Source organism: Muntiacus reevesi, chromosome 9 (assembly GCF_963930625.1).
Source record: "Muntiacus reevesi chromosome 9, mMunRee1.1, whole genome shotgun sequence".
NCBI classification, from domain to species: Eukaryota; Metazoa; Chordata; class Mammalia; order Artiodactyla; family Cervidae; genus Muntiacus; species Muntiacus reevesi.
Window position 1 is genome coordinate 25,968,295 of NC_089257.1, and position 21,439 is coordinate 25,989,733.

Here is a 21,439-nt window from a genome sequence, read left to right on the forward strand (position 1 = left end):
TGAATAGTTGTAGAATCCAGGTTTTCACGGAGAAGGTGTTTATGGACATCACATGCCCTTCATTACCTACTCCATATGACCTTACTCTTCTACATAGGGAAACTTTGCAACACACAGGAGACATGAGATTCTAGTAGTTTTGTCTCTTAAGCCCTAGTTTTTTTGTTTTGTTTTGTTTTTTAAAACAATCACTGTTGAGCAGTATTAAGTAGCTCTTTGCTTTTTAAAAAAATAATGCATTGGCCTTCATTTTCATTAGATGGACGGTTAAGAGGATGGCCAAGGACTTGCTGAAATGTAATAGTGGCAAACGCATCCTTTATAGTAGATGTTCTGGGTTGTAGTTCTGGTTCCTGGATTTAACTGTGAAACTGTTAAGGAGTCTCTTTAAGTCGTGCTTCTGAGGGCATTCTTTACGGTGAGGAGAAGGATGTAGACGTCCATCTAGGAACTTGTGGTATTGCTGTTTAAGGCCAGCTTCGCACTTGAACATACTGACAGGCTGCTCAAAGGAGTGGTCTCAAGATGGTCTTCCAAAGATTCTGCCGAAAAGTCTTCCGTAATCGCTTGTATTCAGATTTTTTCTAGTTATCGAGTTAGCCTATACATATATAAGGAGACAGTGTATTCAGAAGAAACTAGGTGCTCAGCTTAACAAAGTGGGTTTTTCTAGTTTGAAACCATATGCGGTAAGTCTCATGAGAATATCCTTAGGAAATGGGTTTATTTGGAAGTTCAACAAATCAGTTAAAAATAAGCAATTTCTCAAATGCAGGAGTAGCTTGAAAACCCAGGGTGTAGGGGGAACTGACGTGTGACTGTGTCCTCTGGGTTTTCAGGCCTCTCTCATCCTTCTCATGCCACGCCCACTGGGGTTCCTTGTCCAGCATGTGCGCCATAAACAGCACAAGTGCATCCAGAATATACCTCTAGCAACCATTTTCTAAACAGGATATTATAACTTGTCAGTCGTATGCAGAGATTTATTTTAATGAGTCCAACACAAATATGAATGCTTATGACACTGCGTTCATGTTTGATCATGCATAAATGTTACACTTGTACACAGACATGGCAGGCTAGATATACACACTGCATCCTGCAAGCTCTGTTAAGTCAGGGCTTTGTCAATATCGTTTTTTATGGACTCATTTACTATATTTAGGAATCAGAATCATTTCAGAAGAAAACCAAGTAGACTTTTATTCTCTCCTTTCTCAATTATGTCCTTTGAAAAAAACCCAAGTGGCATCATCATTTGATTACCTACTACAATTCAACGAATCAAGTCCTATTCGTGCAAAGAATGGCATGGCTCTCAAGGCAAAGCTTTATCTTAGACCTTTGGGGATGTACCTCCCATAAAAAGAGCACCAGAAATTCAAGGCAATCATCTAAATCACTCAGATCTTCGATATAAAACTTTAGATGGTAAGTTCTGAATCAAGTACCTGCCAGATTTTATTCTTACTGTTGGGAGTGGAAACACAACCTATAGCCTGCAGAAGGTACCATGTTCCATAAAATATAAATATTTACTTCTCTTTAACTACTTATCAGCTTGGATGTTCAGGAAAGTCAAAAGAAAGGTTGCCAAAATGCCTGGTTTTTGGATTTGAACTGGTGGAAGCTAAGAAAGGCTTAGGGGAAATTCAGTTTATGGGGAGATGTACTCTTGGTCAGTAAGGTCAGGAATCCCAACAACTGGTTAATTAGAAAGTCTCAGATCATTTCCACTCATGTGCAGAGACATATGTCATTTGCGAGTGTATATCTAGTCAAGAAGCCCTTTTGGAGTCAGGTAGAAAATCCCATGGATAGAAGGAGCCTGGCAGACTACAGTCCTTGGAGTTGCAAGAGAGTTAGACACAACTTAACGACTAAGTAACAACAATTCACCTGCTGGATCTCCAGAGGGAAACCCAATCCTCCATGTTTTTGCAAATACCACACTTCCGTTTGTTCCCAATAGCAAAAAGTATGGTACCATATTTCACTTTTGTCTGAATCAAGGGTTCTGTTTGTGCTATGTATTCCATACAAAGAGCGTTAGAGAATTAAGGCAGTCATCTAGAGCATGCAGATCTTCATGATCTGAACCAAGTAGTCATTAGAAATTCAGCAGTGAATTCAGATAGGTACCCACATGTTCGAAGAATTCTCCATTGTTCAGACTCTTGATAAACAAGCCTCAGCAGCTCTTGCCTGATGTGATGACTAATGCTCAGCATTTACACCCAGTGGAGGTGGCCATCCCCACTTCACTGCTTTTTGGCGCTTGGGGCCGTGCAGTTGCAGGGGTTGCTGGTTGGACTTTGCTTACTGCTACTGCTGTTGCTACCTCTGCTGCTGCTGCTGAGTCGCTTCAGTCGTGTCCGACTCTGTGCGACCCCATAGACGGCAGCCCACCAGGCTCCCATCCCTGGGATTCTCCAGGCAAGAACACTGGAGTGGGCTGCCATTTCCTTCTCCAGTGCATGAAAGTAAAAAGTGAAAGCGAAGTCGCTCAGTCGTGTCTGACTCTTCGAGACCCCATGGACTGTAGCCTACTAGGCTCCTCCGTCCATGGGATTTCCCAGGCAAGGGTACTGGAGTGGGTTGCCATTGCCTTCTCTCCAAATATATTCATTCCAAGCCAAGGAAAGGGACCAAATGGTATTTTTCAATTATGTAATACTTGCTCTTTGAATACAGTATGATTATCTAGGAGCCTGAAAAGATTAAGGTTAAAAGCAAAAGGCCTGAAGGAATTTTGAAGTGAGAGCTTTATAAATCTAGTTGTCAAAGAAGATAAATGGTCTCAGTATCTGGTAATTTTGTCTAAAACCAAGAAGGGCCACTGAGCACCAACCCAGACAGGTTGCACTATAGGCAGGTTGGTCTCCTGGGATGAAGTGAGTGCAAAGCTATTCAGACATCTGTTGCTTTTGATTTTTTCTGAAAAGAAAATTCAACTTCCGCTCTTCCTTTTCCTCTCTTCTTATTCCAGTGATCATTGTTGCTCAGTTTAGTAAATGACCATCCAAGTTAGCACAAAGGTTGGTTTTAGAACAGATGACAGGGAATCTTAATTGAGTAGTATCTAATTTCATAGCACAGCTAATTTAGGAAATAGCAGAAATAACGGAGATGAGGAGAAATAATGCAATTGGGAAGAGAAACATTTAACTGAGAGTCTGCCCACTTTTATTCATACAACTTATAGTCACTTTACACATGAGCACCATTGAAAAAAAAAAAGGACAGGCTAGATTAAAATTTAAAATGCCCATCCATCCCTAAGAAACCACCATATGATGATCTCTGCTTTAACTTCTTTTTCTTAAGAGGCTTACTACTATATGTGTATGCTAAGTCACTTCAGTTGTGTCCGACTCTTTGCAACCCATGGACCATAGCCCACCAGGTTCCTCTGTCCATGGGATTCTCCAGGCAAGAATACTGGAGTGGGTTACCATGCCCTCATCCAGGGGATCTTCCCAACCCAGGGATTGAACTCACATCTTTTATGTCTCCTTCATTGGCAGACAGGTTCTTTACCATTAGCGCCTCCTGGGATACTTACTGCTATAACACATTACTTATTTATATTGTAAGTCAGAGGAACCCACAATAATGAATAATCAATTTGGATTTTTCTCTTCCCCTTTGGGAGAAATTAAGTTCAATCCTCTCTCTTCATTTAATGTCTTACGACAAGCTTGGAAGATGGCCATGTTCATCCACAGTTTGGTGTTTGGGAATACAAACCAACGTCCTTTTATAAAACTGTCCTTTACTTAAGGCACTGTTCTAGTAGAAGTAGCCATTCAGCTCAGGGAAAAGTGCTGCCCCAGTTACCATGAGGGCCAGGATGGATCTCTGGCCTCCTTCAAGGTCTTGCATCATTCCTGCTGTAGCAACAGAGCCCACGCTGAATACCCAAAACACACAGTTTCCTCCAGATGGTCCTAATTGCCAACCCAGTATGGGAATTTGGGAGCCTTTGGCAAATCAACTTGAACACTCTTATGAAATTTGGTGCAAGACTTACACAATAGCAGCAGCTGTCTGTAAATACCTTCCTTTCCACTAGTACTCAGACACGCACATCCACATACAGGGTGAGATTGAGCCAAGTCGTTTCTCTGGAAAGGTTTGCAGGGATGTTTGATTGAGTTCATTTGCAAATTTTCCTCTTGGTTTGTTTTCACTGTGGTCATCACATCACAGGCGGAGAAGGTCTATCTTACAAGAGTGGACTTGTATTGGTGATCCTAGATCTTCTTCTATGCCCAGAGTTTCTAAAGTGAATAAAATGCATGGTCTGTCTGCAGGGGGCATGTGACCAGCCATGGCCTTTGAACAATCTCTTGAACATTCCAGTATCACTCCAATGGGCTGCTGCTTGCATCCTTGTTCTTTGTCCAAACTTCTGCTAAATACGGAAGAGGATTTGTATTACTGTGCCATGAGCACTCTCATTAGCAGAAAAGACCTCAGCTCTGTAGATGCAGGGCAGAGAGATGTACAGCTAGTACTAAAAGGATAGAGTTAGTTTTTGTTTGTTTAAATTTTTCATGCAGAAGACCTAACACTAGAGCATCAATAAAAAGATATTTCTTAACTGACCCATTTAAGAACATATGAAATAGTAAGAGAAGCCCTCAAGTTCTTATTTCATTCACTCTAAGTAATTACTGATCAGCTTGCCTATGTCCAGCCTTGCCTCACCTTCTTAGCTCTGGAGCATGTATCCATTTTGATATATTTGAAACTCCTTCTGATTGTTATACAGGGCCCTTTGGGGCTGAGGATAAAACCTGCTACTGAACAGATCACTGTACACTGCAGAGTCAGCACCTGACCTAGAGCCCAGGTAACAACAGGTCTCCAGTTTCTCCGGAGACACCCCTCATCCCTGGGTGAGTGTCGGAACGTAACTTATGACATTGACCATTGTCATCTTTCCCCGCGGAGGTGGGGATGATGCAGTGGGAGCCTCACTCCTTCTGGGGTTCTCTTTCTTCTCATGGCAGCCAAGTAAGCTGCCTAGAAACAGTCTGTTGCCTTTGGTAGGAGAGAAATGCACACACTATCCCAGGAAGTTAGTTTAGCCTATCTCTGAGGTTTCGCCCCCATGGAGCGAGTTCTCTGAGATGTATGATCAGAAAGCTGGTACTCTGGTTTCTTACTTCTCCAGGAGAGTTCTTCTCCTTACTTGGAACTCATCCTTTCGCAGCCAGATCTTTCCTTAAATGACCTTCACTCCTTCCCTTCCTCCTTCCCCCCAGGAAATCTCAGCATTACATTTCCATGTTGCACAGGACAGATCAGGTTATCTGGTCACTCTAGAGATTTGTATATAAAAAAATACTTTTGTGAGGATTTTTGTATATTGTTTTTCTATTTGTTTTCTATGGCTTGAGGAGAGAGCTGGCAAACTGTGAATCTAATTTGATCTTGCTGCCAGCAGACATATTTTGGCTTCCTGGTAAAAATCTATGTTACCAGGGACAATTTATTGCCCTCTGGTCAGTATTGTACCCTCCAAAATTCACAGGTTCCTCCAATCCAACCTTACATTCTTTTTTAAACAAATCCCTGGGCTTCTTTGCTGTTATTTATAAAAAGCATGAGAAAACGTATTTAGAGTCCCAGATATTATATGTTTAATATTGATTTAGCCTTTAATGATGTTATAGGTTTGTATCTATTCTTCATAAACCATAAAGAACTCAGCGTAGACTGAATGGATCTATTTAGTATCTGTAATTTTGCAGACAGATATTTTCTTACGGTATTTTCTATATAACCACATATGTAGAATTACAACTAATTCAAGCACAAGACATTTCTACAGCAATTTAGAGCTGTCCCTGTTTCCTGAGCGTATGGTCACATTTGAAAAATGTAAAAACCCAGTCCTTTGCGATGCAATGAACAAAATGACCATTAAGAACAAAGAGTCAGTTAAATCCTTTAGCTGGGAAGGATATGTATAATATTTAAACAATTAGGCTTTTTAACTCAAGGAATGGTGCTGACTCTATTTTTGACACCACGTCTTGTTTTTCCACCTAAGCATTCTAATTTTGCTTTTCTGCAAGAAAATGAAAAATAAGGTGATAATAGTGGAATCATCTCTATTCAGAATCTCCCATGCCTTCCTAATAATTTATGTGAAAATTGGCTTAGGAAAACTTTGGATAGCAGAGATTGAGGGTGAGTGTGAGGAAGCCAATCAGTACAGATTTGTTGCAGTTCATTCTTGCCAAGCAAATTGGTAGTAAATGTCACATTGTTATGTGAATTGAGCACATATTTTTAAGGTTAAAAAAAACACAACATATTAGTACCAGCTATGAAGCAATACTCTATCAATGGGGCTTAGAGTCTCACTGAAATTATTTAGAAGCAGCCCAGGTAGATTCTGTCCTCAGGTGAGTAACAATCTATGTAAATTTCCCCAAAAGGCAAATCAATAATCACTGCAAAGACAAGGAAGGGTCTTCCTTCCGCCAAACACACTTTCTGATAATATGATTGTAGGGCTAGTATTTTTGCTATGTTTTAGGAAATAGTTACATAGAAAGTGTACTGATGTGTATTTAAATCCACTCCTCATTAAGCAATCAGATTAGATGTGCCCTCAACTGGCAACAATTATATCTGTGATTTTCAAGTACAGATAGCTGTCAAGCATGAAGTTCTTGTGTATACACAGTAACACTTGGTTCACGCATGAAGAAAAGTGCCTATGCACTTTGTGTAGCTATAATGTAGATATCTATGTGTAATTTCAGTGAAATGGTATATAGATGTATTGTAATTTAATTTAAATGTTATTTTTGGCTGTTTATCTAAGTGCAGTAGACATGTTGGTTGGTGTTTTGAAAATCCTTCTTTTCCTTCTTAGATAGCTAGTGGTGAATCATTTCTCCTCTTTCTTAAAGTGACTTGGGAATGTATATCAGTGAAGAACTTATCTGTGAATCCTTTGTACTGATGATTGGTTGAAAGTCTGTGTGTATCCAGTATCTTTGTAAACATGTGATTCAGGGCAAGGCGGTGTTGGCTGTGTGTCATGATTCTTAGTCAGAGGTCATCTGATGTCTATGTAGTACCTAGTGAATACATTTGTGGAACTTCTGATTATCTAGGCCTAGGTAGATTTAGAATAAGGACATTTATCTACAGCCAAGACATTTATATTTGCTTGATGAATTGAGCTCAAAGAGGCAAAAGGTTCGTCTGCTGAGCATGAGCATGTTAGCATTGTGTCTGTAGGTAAAGGTCTGCTGCTTTGGTTGCCAAATACCGATCATCATGCTCATGACTTAAAGTTGTGAAGAGCCTTGTCCCCCTTGGCTTCTTGAGTTGGGGTATAGGAAAGACATTCACTAACTGCCATGCAGGTAAAATCCCACAAAAGCACACTTCTGGTAAATTGCACAGTTGTCTCTAGAAAGATAGAGCATGAGAAGCACAAGAATGGTCAGTATACTCTTGGGGGGACTGCAAAAAAAAACAACTAGTGAAGCACAGATCCCGCATATGTGAAGGGAGTAGGACCTCTAGCTACTAGGCTTTGTGTGTGTGTTTCCAGTGTTTGAAGATAAGGTTAACTAATGCAATTATATACTTGCCTCCCCAAACACACATTCTGTCTAATTATCACTAAGTTGAATGCTATGAGGTCTATAGCTCCTGTAACCCCCTTTTCCTTCTTTAAGGACAGAGAAAAATGACCATGTGCAGCTGGGAACACTGAGTGCCCCTCTCTTTTCACAAGAAATGTGAAGCTAAGAGATCCTCTGAGGGCACAGAGCATGTTAATTTTCAGTGTCTACTCCAGTGATTGAAGTGAAAGGATGTAAGTGTGAACAGGCACATTTTTTTTCTTGAAAATGTGGCTTCTTCAACTTGTGTCATATTCAGGATGGAAACCTTACTGAAAGAAGTCTAACCTTTAGGTAGAATTCCCTTTGAAGATTCTTGTGTGTGTCCAGAATGAAAGATAAGAGTAGTTGTTTCCCTCACATTCACAATCCTGATTGATCTAAAGTCACGTAACATAGAGCATCTATAGCACATCAGGTTTAATGAATGAAAAAAGATAAAAATTTTGACTAATTTTGGAGTTGTTTCTTACATGTGGTACTAGGAAATGCCTTGTTGGCAAAGCACATTTTGGGTATTTGAAGTATTTTGCTTTCACCTGTAGCTTTCTTACAATGTGGACTGATTCCTGTAACATTACATGTGTAAAATAACTGGATATTCTTTATATACTGGAAATAATCTTTAAATCCAATATTTCACTAAGTCTTTTAACTTTTATGTATATATCTCTCATTAATAAATGTGGATTCCAATTTCTCTTGGCTGTTGACTCTCCTTCAATTCCAATTTTAAACTAGTGTTCATTACATAGTAAGGGTCTCCAGTGTTCCTTTTGGAGAAACTTGTGAACTCAAGCCTACAATGTCTAAATGAATATTTTCTAGGAAGCCTAAATATACAGTAGAGTCACATCTTATGCTATAAGGTTATGAGTTGGACAAAAATGGTGTATAATCAAAATTATGCTTGTGAATCAGCCAGTATGGGTTATCTCCTACATCTCAGGAACTTAATTGATTTCTTATTCATATGACATGTCCATCACCATTTGTCTGGGGGACTCGGGTCCACACCATCCTCACGAAGGGAGTCTGAGAGAGACTTCCTCCTTGTGCTTCTGCCCTTACCAAATGCAAGAAAAAAGGAACAGGGCAGATCTTACAGTGACTCCTAAAGTGCCCTTCCAAATGCTGCATGCCTCACTTCTGCTCATTTATCAATGGCCAGAACAAGTCACATGTCTCTACCTAACCTCAAGGAAACAGGAAAGTGCAACCTGACCTGGTGTCCAGGAATAAAACTGGAAAGAGCTGATGAATAGCTCTAATGGCTATTAGGCCATAAAAAAAAAAAAACCTTAAATTATTCATAAAGGTTAGTATGCAAACATGTAGTCTTTCAGTAAATCCAACACAGTAAGTTTTTCTCTAGTATTGGAAAAACCAATGCTATGGAAGTTAGTGACCAGCATTTAATGTTACATTGTAGAAATAAAATGCATGGTCTTCAAGAGTAGGGTAACATTCAGCAGAATGAGATTCTTATCCAGTGAAAGGTATGCATACTGGAATGGAGCCCCATTGAGAACACGACAGCCTTTCTTTTCACACTTCAGGGCACCCTCAGATTTAATAGGATAGTTTGGATTAGTTGAATTATTGTCGCTCATTCTCTTGGGGGAGGATAAGGAGGCAAATTACTTTGCCAACAAAGGGCCGTCTAGTCAAGGCTATGGTTTTTCCAGTGGTCATGTATGGATGTGAGAGTTGGACTGTGAAGAAAGCTGAGCACCGAAAAATTGATGGTTTTGAACTGTGGTGTTGGAGAAGACTTTTGAGAGTCCCTTGGACTGCAAGGAGACCCAACCAGTCCATCCTAAAGCAGATCAGTCTTGGGTGCTCATTGGAAGGACTGATGCTGAAGCTCAAACTCCAATACTTTGGCCACCTCATGTGAAGAGTTGACTCATTTGAAAATACCCTGATGCTGGGAAAGATTGAGGGCAGGAGAAGGGGACAACCGAGGATGAGATGGTTGGATGGCATCACCGACTTGATGGACATGGGTTTGGGTGGACTCCAGGAGTTGGTGATGGACAGGGAGTCCTGGCGTGCTGTGATTCATGGGGTCGCAGAGTCGGACACGACTGAGCGACTGAACTGAACTGAACTGAACTGAACTGAAGGAGGCAAATATTTGATTTTTATATAAGTACCTAAATGTGATACATCACAATTCTTTTCACCAATGCCAGCAATTTATTTAAATTGTTGATGAAAATGGGCACTTCCTTTGAAAAGACACTTTTCTTTATTCTCTTGGAGTCAAGTGTACAACCACATCCATATTCAAATATTATTAAAATCTTATTTACAGAAAATATGCTCATCAGTAAATTTCTGGGCTGCCATTTTGTTTTAAAGTAGCACAGAGCCACCGATTAGAGTTAAGGTAAGCTTAACACTTTAGTATGGATACAATTTGGTCATTATCAACCACTCCTTCATAAGAAACATGACTTCGCTTGTTCAGGGAGTATAATCCCCATGATTTAAATTCTTGCCCTTTCTTCTGGAACAGAGGTGTTTAATCCACCCACAGTGGTTGTAAGGCCACTTATTATGCTGCTTTCATTTATTGAAAGAAGAAGAAGTAGAAGAGGAAAAATAAGAAGAATTTATTTGGGGGCTGAGAATGGAAGAAGGATGATAGGCTAAGGAACCAGCAGGCAGTAGTTCTGATCTTCGCACAGTCACTAAAGGATCGTGCAAATGTGGTCAAGTCCCTTAGCAATTTGGAAGTCATTTTGACATATGTAAAATTAGGGGTTTGAAGTAGATACTTCCTAAACTTCTGAACTCTGAAATTTGAATTCTATCAGCTGGGTAAGTCATCATGACTACAGATAATTTTGTTTTTTAATCTGGTTATTTTAGCATAATGTCTCATGCATACAAAAGGATGTATGCAATCTATATCTAAGTTACAATGCCACATGATATAGAATCCTATGACTTGATAAGCCAGTGTAGGAACTAAAGGATCACCCATCATTTCGCTTGATCTTTGTATTCCTTCCTTATTCCAGTCAGCTGCTTTACTCCCCAGGGGAAACTGCTACTGGAATATCATCCTCTACTTTTAAAAATAGTTTTGTTTGTTTTTTTTTTATCTCACACATATGCATGACTCCACAAGCTCCGCTTATTTCTGAGCTTTATAAAAAGGGTATTGCATTGCATGTAGTCTTTTCCAATACGTCTCTTTTCTTCTTAACATGTTTCTCAGTTTATTCATGCTGTTACAAGTAGCTGTGGTGCATTTTCACTTCTGTATAATTACATAATATGTGAAATGTGCCATATTTTGGTTACTCACTTTCCTGCCAATGTATATTTGCCTCATTTCCAGTTGTTTTCTGATGTCAAATAATGCTGCTATGAATGTTTTTGTGTGTTTCCTGGGCATACAACCTAGGGAGGCCTTGACACATGTGCTTCTAGAGATAATAAATAAAACAATGTGTGTTTTTGTGTGTCTCTGTGTGTCTGTGTAGCTCTGTGTATGTGTGCACGCATGACTGAAAAGTTCCTCTTCGAATCTTCCATTTATCTGTCCATGGCTCCTTCAGCGGGCTCACCTGTGAACCACCGTCGGAACCCTTGGTGATTCATACACTGCTGGCTGTTTGATGGAGTCCATCTCACTGGCAGGAACACTGAGGCAGACAAAACCAGAGTATCTTAATTTTTAATTTTTGGCCACATGTGGAATCTTAATTCCTCAACCAGGGATGGGACCTACCTTCCCTGCACTGGAAGGCAGAGTCTTGACCACGGGACCACCAGGGAAGTCCCTTTTATATGGTGTGTGTGTGTGTGTGTGCGTGTGTGTGTGTGTGTGGCCACACTCCGTGGCATGTGGAACTTGCCTGACCAGAGATTGAACCTATGCCCCCTGAAGTGGAAGCACAGAGTCTTAACCTCTGGGCAGCCGGTGAGGTCCAAAACAAGCATTTTTAAAAGGGGAATTTAAATTTAAAGCTGAAGACTTCTTTCCTCAGGCTCGCATGGTACGTACGGTCAGAGGGCACAGCTCTGACGGTGGGCAGAGAGGGCCCGCTCAGCCCTTGACCTCTTCTTTAAGCAATAATGTGCTACACCCAGCAACTCGGGCCGACATCAGCAGGTTGCTTGCTATGATGCAAACAGTGGTTTGAAGGAAGAAGCTACAGGAAGTCACAAGAAATATCTCTGTCTACCCCAAGAACCACCAATAGCACAATTAGCCACACTCTGTACCCCCACAGTGGAAGATTGCAGAGCCATAAAGGGCTCTGCGGCTACCACCTACGGCCCTGAGCCTTCTGGGCATCTCTCCTTCCAGGCACAGTGACATAAACAGGAAGCCAGGACTCGGTGCTTCAAAGAACCACAGGTAACGGAGGTTTGGGCACCTCCAAGGAAGCGCTCATGAGGTGCTCCCCCTGCTCAGCCCAGACAGGAAGGCATGGGTGGAGATGCCCACACAGTTGATGTGGGCGCCGCCAGAGTAAAAGACTGTGGAGTCCCCAGCAAGTAATACTTTCCTTCCTGGTAATTTTTTAAGTTCCGTTCATTCACCTTCTTACTGAGGCAGTGAGAAGCCATCTTTAATTCCCATGTCATGGTAAGAAAAACTGAGCCACAGAGGCTGAAATTCAGGAGTGTTAGCTGACCGCCACAGCCTGTTCAAAAACAGTCTAAAGAGAACAAAAACCATCCAATATAAATACTGTTCTTACCCTCAAGTATTTAAAAGCAGTGATTTTAGGACTTCCCTGGTGGTCCAGTGGTTAACTGCAGGGGACACGGGTTCAATCCCTGGTCCGGGAAGATTGCACATGTCCGGGGGTCACTAAGCCTGTGCAGCGCAACTACTGAAGCGCATGCACCCTGGAGCCCGTGCTCTGCAAGAGAGGCCACTGCAGTGAGAAGCACTCAGGCCACAACCAGAGAAAGCCCGCGCACAGCAGCGAAGGCCAGTGCAGCCAAAATAAATAAGTAGATAAAATTTAAAAAATAAAAGCAGTGACTTTAAATTCTTCTGAATTCCATAAGCAGACAAGTAAAACATTATTGCATTTCCCCTGTTGCTCTTGATTGGGTCAGAATGAGCCTTCAAAATCCCAACGTCTATTTTTGTCTGTGATTTGGGGTGATCAGATTTCAGCCTTCCAAATACTGTCTGGAAAAATCTAGAGGCCACTAGTGAAGGAAAAAAGACAAATATAGAACTGCTGTCATCTACGGGTATACTCCTTTTGTTGCATGAGCTGACTTTCCTGGAATTCTCCAACGGCTTCTGTCACTTCTCAGATGTTTTCCAGGCCTGGATAATGTATTGCTCACAGAAGGAAGGGCCAAGGAATTTCCAAACTGCCTTCATCTGAGTGAAAAGTTCAACTGGGACCCAGCTTCTCTTTTCCAGTTTCTTACTCTCCTGATCCCAAACTTTCCTCACCTCTTAGTGAGGAGGACAGAGCTCATTTCAAACTGTAAGTTTAGAAAGGACCTTGGGCAAATATTTGAAGTTTAGCCACATCTTTTTGCAGATGGGGGGGTTCCCTGGTGTCTCAGATGGTAAAGAATCTGTCTGCAATGAGGGAGACCTGGGTTCTATCCCTGCATCAGGAAGATCCCCTGGAGAAGGGAATGGCTGCTCACTCCAGTATTCTTGCCTGGAGGATTCTATGATAGAAGAACCTATCATACAGTCCATGGGGTCGCAAAGAGTCAGACATGACTGAGTGACTAACACTTTCACTTTCTTTTGCAGATGAGGAAATCAGTACCATAATTAAAATGAATTAGAGGTAATACAGTGGCAAACCAAGGTTCAATCCTGATTCTGTAACTTTTCTAACTGTGGGCCATTGGAGTGTTCATGTAGCTTTGCTTTCCTCGTCTGTGAAATGGGGCTAATCATGCCTATGCTACATAAAGCAGTTAACACAGTACTTGGCACATACATATTAAGGGTTCAATCAATGATAGTTATCATCGGCATCACTGTTACCATCCTAGAACTATCACAAGCTGTTAGTGACTAAACTGGAGGAAGTCTGGCTTTCTCTTTCCCAATTTGGCCTCGTTTTCAGCCGTACCACATGGACACTAGCCTATAAAACAGAGATCAGCTGGTCTTCCAAAAATCTGGGCTTAATTGTTGGACCATGACCTCTCCTGACCTGGCCTGGGGTAATCTCTACTCCTCGAGGAGCTTTATGAACATCGTGAGCCTTCCAGTCTCTTGTTCCTGGTGCCCTTCTACACTTTCTTCTCCTGCTCACCAAAGCTCTGATTCTTGACAGTGAGGGAGGGTACTGGACTTCTTCAGGGACAGGAGTTGAATCTCAGCCCTACCCAAGTGGCCTCTGACTGGGATGGAAGCCTGAGCTTGCTCTTCCAACGAGAAGGGGAACATGACACCCAGAAATGAAGCAATCCTTTTCTTCACATAGAAGTCCCTCAGGGAGCCCCAAGCTTGCAGTGTTGCGTGTAGTAGGAGAGACAAATGTCGTGAGAAAAGCTGTTGCTGTGGAATGTGGCCAACCCAGCAGGCCCCTCAGAGCCCCTTGGCCCAGTCTGTTCCTGGCAGTTTCCCTTCCCATCATCCTTTTCCCCATTGCCTTGTCTTCTTTCAAGAATGAGGTTCACGTTCTCCCCCAACAGTGTCAAGAACAGAACTTGGGAGAAACTTTGTGGAGCCTTTTGGTTTGGGGAGCTCATCCGTTGCGGTGTTAGAATCATCTCAAAATGGCGCCCCTCTTCAGTCTGCAGCTGCTTCAGGGCATGGCCGCACTCTGATGAAAGTGAAGTGGTTCAGTCGTGTCTGACTCTTTGCGACCCCATGGACTATAGCCTGCCAGGCTCCTCTATCCACGAGATTTTTCAGGCAAGAATTCTGGAGTGGGTTGCCATTTCCTTCTCCAGGGGATCTTCCCAGCCCAGGGATCAAACCCGGGTCTCCTGCATTGCAGGCAGACTCTTTATCTTCTGAGCCACCAAGGAATCAGTGAGGAGCCTGATAGTTATGGTTAATAGTAGCTATTATCATAGGTGGTATCCCTAGAAGCAGAACCTGAGACAGGATTCAAGTTCACAGGGTGTGTCTGAGGACATACTTCTCGGGAAACCCTATGAGAATGGGAGAGTAGTGGAGGAGGAAAGGGAAAGAACTGAGCAAGAAGATAGCTTCAGGGAAAGGCTAACTTTGTGTTGTCCCCACTTGAGGAAAGGAAACTTGTCTTTGGCACCCGTATCAGTCAGTCGCTGACTGTGGGCCACGTAGGGGAGGTGCGGGCAGAACCTGCGGCGTAGACAGCTCTCATCTGCAGAGAGCCGTTCACTAGAGAAGGGGCAGTCCTCAGCTGTTAGCTGTCAACACAGCAGTTATGAGATGGGTGGACGAACCTGAGAAGGGCATCTGGGCAGAGCACCTGTGGTATCTTCTACAGTGCCCTTCCACACGTGGCAGGCCCTTGTACACCTTGGGTGTTTGTCTTCTCACAACAATTCTGTGAGGCAGGGGCTATCACCCTCCCTGTTTCACGGGTGATGTAAACTGAGATTCAGAAACTTACAGACCTAAGAAGAAGCTGGCTCGGGGCTTTCCTGGTGGCTGAGTGATGAAGAATCACCTGCTAATGCAGGAGAGACGGGTTCAATCCCTGATCCAGGGAATCCCGGCCCATGTACCACAACTACCAAGCCTGTGCTCTAGAGCCCAGGAGCCTCAACTATTAATATTGAGGCCTGCAAGCCCCAGAGCCCATGCTCTACATCAAGAAAAGCCTCTGCAGTGAGAAGCCTGTGAACTGCAACTAGAGAGCAGCCCCTGCTTGCCACAACTAGAGAAAAGCCCATGCAGCAACAAAGACCCAGCACAGCCAAAAGTAAATAAAAATTAAAAAGCTGGTCTGGAGGTCTTTTTGGTTTCAATATCTCCCACGATACTGGCTCCATTTCCCCAAATAACCCAGCAGAGTACATTGCCACATTATTGATTGTTTTAATGGCACTTAAACCTCTGGGCTGAATGCAACAGTCCTCCATGTCTCATTTGGAAGTCCAATTATTCATGAGACTTTAGGGCATTCATTCAAAGAGGATTGGTCATGCTTATCATCCCATAAGTTCCTGCATCATCTACTTAACTGCTTCAAGGAATCATGAAACCCATGTTTGGTAAAGAGCAGATCTCAAAAGATACCTGTAGCCCTAAGGTACACCTGTCCTTAGCTGGCCCAGGTTGTTAGAACATTTTCTCTTTCTTAAAATGTTTGCTAAGTCAACAGGCCAGTGAGTGTCATCCAGAGTGTCAACTCTGATCAACTGAGAGTGAGGAGGATTCCCAGCTGCCATCTGTGCTCACCAGGGCAGAATCCTGTTTAATTATCAATGACTGCAAGTGAACAGGTTGTGATTTATGCTTGTCTTATATCTGCCACCTTTCATTGTAGCAGTCTGGATGAGTTGCACAGCAATGACAAACAGCCCCAGGTCTTGGTGGCCTCAGCATGATAAGTTTGTTACTGGGTCAACCATTGCTGAGGTTGCAGAGGTCTGCAGGGGTCCCTCTATTCACTGCAGTTACTCACGACCCCTTGATGATCAACCAGCTACTATCTCATAACAGAGAGGAAAGAATTCCAGGAAGGTCCTCAACACGAACAGTTGAAATGTCACTTGGCTTCCAACTTATTGGCCGGAAGGAACACAGGGTCCCACCCGGCCCCGAGGGAGAAGGCAATGCAGTCTCACTGCATTCTCAGGATGGGGGAGATGGAGAAACATTTGTTGACCAGCACTAACAAATTATTATGGCCCATTTCTCTTGTCACCTAATATCAGTTGCAATTTGTTTTCCAAATGCAAAATGTGTTTACCATTTGGCCTGTGGAGACCATATCAAAGTCTCACCCAATTATGGCACCGAGCTCAAAGCCCAGGATCTTGGGGTGATGCGTGGGCTTTCTGCATATGGTTTGGATGTGACTCCTGTTGGCCTAGAAACCAATAAACAAACAAATAAACAAAAACCCAAGTTTTCTGCAGCTCCTAATCTCTCCTGCATACCCCTCCTACCAACATAGTCCCATAGTGAAATAGGGTTAATTTAGTCACCTTGAAAAATGAAAGTCAAAGTGTTAGTTGCTCTAACAACTAATGTCTGTCTCTCTGTGACTCCCTAGACTGTAGCCCACCAGACTCCTCTGTCCTTGGAATTCTCCAGGCAAGAATACTGAAGTGGGTCTCCATTCCCTTCTCCAGGGGATCTTCCTGACCCAGGGATCAAATCTGGGTCTTCTGCATTGCAGGCAGATTCTTTACCTTCTAAACAAGCAGGGAAGCCCCATAGCCACTTTAAATATTCCCATCTGGACAGGAGACAAACAGAAGACCTAGAGCCACAGCATTTCAGAAATCCTGGTGGGAAGACATTAGAGGCGCCCCATACTACAGATAAGATAAATTTCTTGATTAGGTTTTGATCTGGCTCCCTGGAAGACAGTCCATCCCCCAACCCCCACCAATGACCCTTAATTCCACCTCCTAGTAAGTCCTTCTTTTTCCATTATACTTTATTGATGCACATGAAGAGGATACTCAGAAATAATTTCTGCTGTAGCAACATTCTCTACCTTTTGTTCATAGAAAGACTATGCTGGATGCCACATTAGTTCCTACAGAGGTTCACAATAGATGTGACGACCATGTACTTGAATTGACTTTGTTTCTGAGGCTGAGCTGACCTTTAGGGCACAAAGCATCTCTCTATTTTGTTTGGGGTTGAAAAGTGCTAACTTCTTCCAGCTCTACAGGTTTTCACATTTCTAGAGTCTCCTCTTCCCTCTGGGGAGGTAATAAAAGTATTTGACTTAGTCACTGCGCCATTTGTCAGGGTCTCCCAGTGGCTCTGATGGCAGAGTCTGTCTGGGACCTGGAATGGGCATACAGCATACAGTGGGCAATACGGTTTTGTTATCTGGGGCCATGGAGAATTTGCAGTTGTTTGTGCTGCTAACGGCTGCCTGATATATTAGGCAAATTTATTTCCTGCTCTGGGTTTCAGCTTAAATGTTTCCTCTCTGCAGCAGCCTCATTTGGAAACAAAATCATTTATGATTTGGTAACGATCTGAAGATGATGTATGTTTAACTGTCCTGAAGAAAAGGGAACTCAGTTGTTCCCTGTGGAAGCCAAAAAAGGCTTCCAAAGGCACGATGGAGAGAGACAGCAGAGATAAAGGCAGTCTTGGCTGCATTAAAATAAGTTGTTTTTTGAAGATTGAGGCCAGAGTTTCACAATCACAAAAAATTATATTTTATATGCACCAACTTCAAATTAGAAATGAGATTTTTTAAAAACCAGCTATGTTATTGGGAAAAAAATTATGAATTGACTAATTAAAAATATTGTTAATTAACCATAATACTGTTACACCTTTATTTCTGACCCAGTGGAATGGGCATCTCACTATCCTCTGATAGATGGAAGTCAGAAGGAAAGTCTGTCCTTTCTCCAGCTGGATTCTTGCTTTGGGGAATGCTTTTGCTGCCTAGTGGGGCACAGGGACAGTTTCTTGTTTAACGTGTATTGAACCGGTATTAGGTGGCAGGCACTGATCTATGGAATGGATATCTTTATCTATATCCTCACAACAACTCTACGGCATAGGTGCCTTCAATAACCCCATTTAACAGATGAAGAAACTGAGGCCCAAATATGTTTTAAAAAGGTGCCATCAGGCATAATGTCCACTGGGCTTCCCAGGTGGCACAGTGGTAAAGAATCTGCCTGCCAACGCAGGAGACGCAAGACACATGGGTTCAATCCCTGGGTCAGGAAGATCCCTAGAGAAGGAAATGGCAACCTGCTCCAGTATTCTTACCTAGAAAACTCCATGGGCAAAGGAGCCTGGCGGGTTACAATCCAAGGGATCACAGAGTCAGACATGACTGAACACACTCACACATAATGTCCATTAGGAGGAAAGGATATCCCTTTTTCTATTCTTGTCTTGGATAGTTGGAGGCTGGAAGAATGCTGCCACCATAACCTCCATCACCAGCTCTGCCACTGGCTGTGGCTACCACATTCCTACAGCCATCATTCTCTCTTTGCGTCTCTCTTGTCTGTGTATCATTCGCTCAAGATTCAAAACCCAAGACAGGTGTGTCCTCTTAGCCAAGCTTGCCTAGTGCAAGTTTAAGTCACACTTTTGCATTTCTCACCCACACTCTGTCCACGTGATGCCTCAAGACCCAGGGCTCTCCTGGGTTCTGCTGGACCTCTTCTCAGAGACACTTGCTCTGCACGCACCTTGGGTTAGAGCTTCCTACACGGCCTGAATCAGGCATCCCTTACCATTTACTTTGAGTCTTCCAAAATCTGTTGAAATCTCTTTTTCTGCTTAAGTGTCTTCTTTCATTTCTTTTGTGTGGATTGGTCTAAACTTTTGATGCATTTGCCATCATTTTAGTAAGTTTTTTTCTTTTTTTTTTTTGTAGAACTTGGTCTGTGTTGCTCTGCTGGGGCTTTTTCTAGTTGCAGCAAGAGGGGGCTACTCCCCAGTTGCCAGGGCTTCTCACTGCAGTGGCTTCTCTTGTTGCAGAGCAAAGGCTCTAGGGAGCACGGGCTTCAGTAGTTATAGCACCTGGGCTCAGTAGCTGTGGTGCAAGGGTTTAATTGCTCAAAAGCATATAGGATCTTCCCAGACCGGGGCTCGAACCCATGTCACTTCATCGTCAGATGGATTCTTAACCACAGGGCTACCAGGGAAAGTCCTTGTGTAAGCATTAAGAAAAACACATAAATGACTATATTCAATCTGCTGGCTTTAACAGAAAGTCTGAGTAGGACTATCTGTTCTCAAATGGGAACAGTAGTGTGTGTCATGTCCCTTCCCAACTGGAAGTGCCTGGCTAGGACTTAGTCGCCCCCCGCCCATGCCCACATCCCTTGTTTATATACATCACTGTATAAAAGAAACTCTTCTATACACCACCAGTGCTCTCGCTAGTTAGGTCCACTTTGATATCTGGGTGGCATTCTGCTAACTCTTCAGAAGCTGGCCTGAGGAATATATTCACAGCTTAATTCTAAATTATGACTTGGATTGAAAATAACCAGACTCCATATCCCCATTCAAATACCCTGGAATTAACCCCCAATAGCAGCCAGTGAATTAGGTCCCTCCTTTTTTGCCACATAGGACGTGTCTCTTGCTATGCTTCCCTGGTGCATTTGATCAACACACATGACTAGTACCTACTGTGTGCCGGGCATTCCTCCAAGTTCAGAGGACACCGCAGGGAACAGGAAGCTTATTGTGAAGGCTGTAATCCAGCTACTGGATTCAAAAAACTTCTGCATTTGCAGCAATACAGTGGGGGGAGGATGCCCAGGCACTGTGGACTGATTTAACTTTAATTTCAAGCTGGAATGTGTATGTGTGTTGTGGGGCAGGGTGGTGTTTCCTCCTGGAGAGGGCAATGTGAGATGTGCTCTTCATTTGCTCTTAGTTCCCGTCTGTCTTGCCACCCTGGGTGGTGGCTGGGCGTCCCCTGGATTGTGCTGGGCTAAGTCACTTCAGTCACGTCCAACTCTGTGCGACTCTGTGGATCATAGCCCGCCAGGCTCCTCTGTCCATGGTATTTTCCAAGCAAGAATACTGGAGTGGGTTGCCATTTCCTTCTCCAGAGCATCTTCCCAACCCAGGGATCAAACATGCCTTTCCTGCACTGGCAGGTGAGTTCTTTACCAGTAGCACCACCAATTAAGCATATTTCATCACCTCTAGGATTAATTTCTTTCAGAAACCCCCTGTTCTGACCTAAATAACATATTTTCTTCCATTCATTTTGGCACTCCCCCTAGCAGAATTAATAGCTTGACTAAATATGCTTCTAGAGCATTCACACCCATCTGGCCTCTGAGGTCATTTTTCAGACACCTTACTCTTATTGGACAATAGGGAATATCTTATCCAAATCATGTTTCCCTAAATTCTGAAAGCATGAGGAAATGTCAGTTCATCCAGTCCCATTGATGTTATTTGATATTTAATTCATTTGTGTAATAAACTGGAGGATACTTTGGGGGACAAAAATATTTTCAGCAAAAGAAAGACTTCTAGGAATAAAGAGTTTTCCAGAAAACAGATACTTGGTTGTCTCTTAACTTTCCATAATAATGGAGTAGACCATTAATTTTACATTTTTAAAAAACTTTTTTGGAGGACTGCATCCCCATGGCACATGGAATCTTTTTCCCCAACTGGAGACCAAACCTTCATCTCCTGTATTGGAAGCTGGGTTCTTAACCACTGGACCACGGAGGGTGTTCCAAATTTTGTGTTTTTAATATTAACTCTAAGAAACAAGACAAAACACCGAATAAGCCAGTCCCTTCTTTGAAGAGCTCTAGATTCTTTTAGCAAATTCATTTAGTTGAAAGATTAATTCCAAACCAAAATCAGGAGCCACAGTTTGGTATGGGATTGACTTCTTCCTCAAACACAAAACTGATAAGTAATATGTGCTGCATGTAGAATCGACTAATAAGCATAGACTATTTGAGTCCCAGATGATTCTGAAATTCATTTACTAGCTGGTCAACGCAAATGCCAGCATCTTTAAGAGCTGTAATGAGAATCATTCCTGCTAAAAAGATGGGTAGGTTCACTCTGCTATATTTAAAATAGATAACCAATAAGGTCCTACTGAGTAACACAAGGAATTCCGCTCAATGTCGTGTGGCAGCCTGGATGGGAGCGGAGTTTAGGGAGA

General features: G+C 42.7%; 1 protein-coding gene across 4 annotated transcripts in view; it reads left to right on the forward strand.

Moving 5' to 3' along the window:
* Positions 1-11,122, forward strand: part of SLC1A2 (solute carrier family 1 member 2) — a 112,038-nt gene extending 100,916 nt beyond the window's left edge. For all 4 annotated transcript variants that reach the window (XM_065943979.1, XM_065943980.1, XM_065943978.1 and 1 more), the window contains one exon: positions 21-11,122. The gene's annotated coding sequence lies outside the window, so the exon portion shown is untranslated. The remainder of the gene's footprint in view (positions 1-20) is intronic.
* The last annotated feature ends 10,317 nt before the right edge of the window (positions 11,123-21,439 follow it).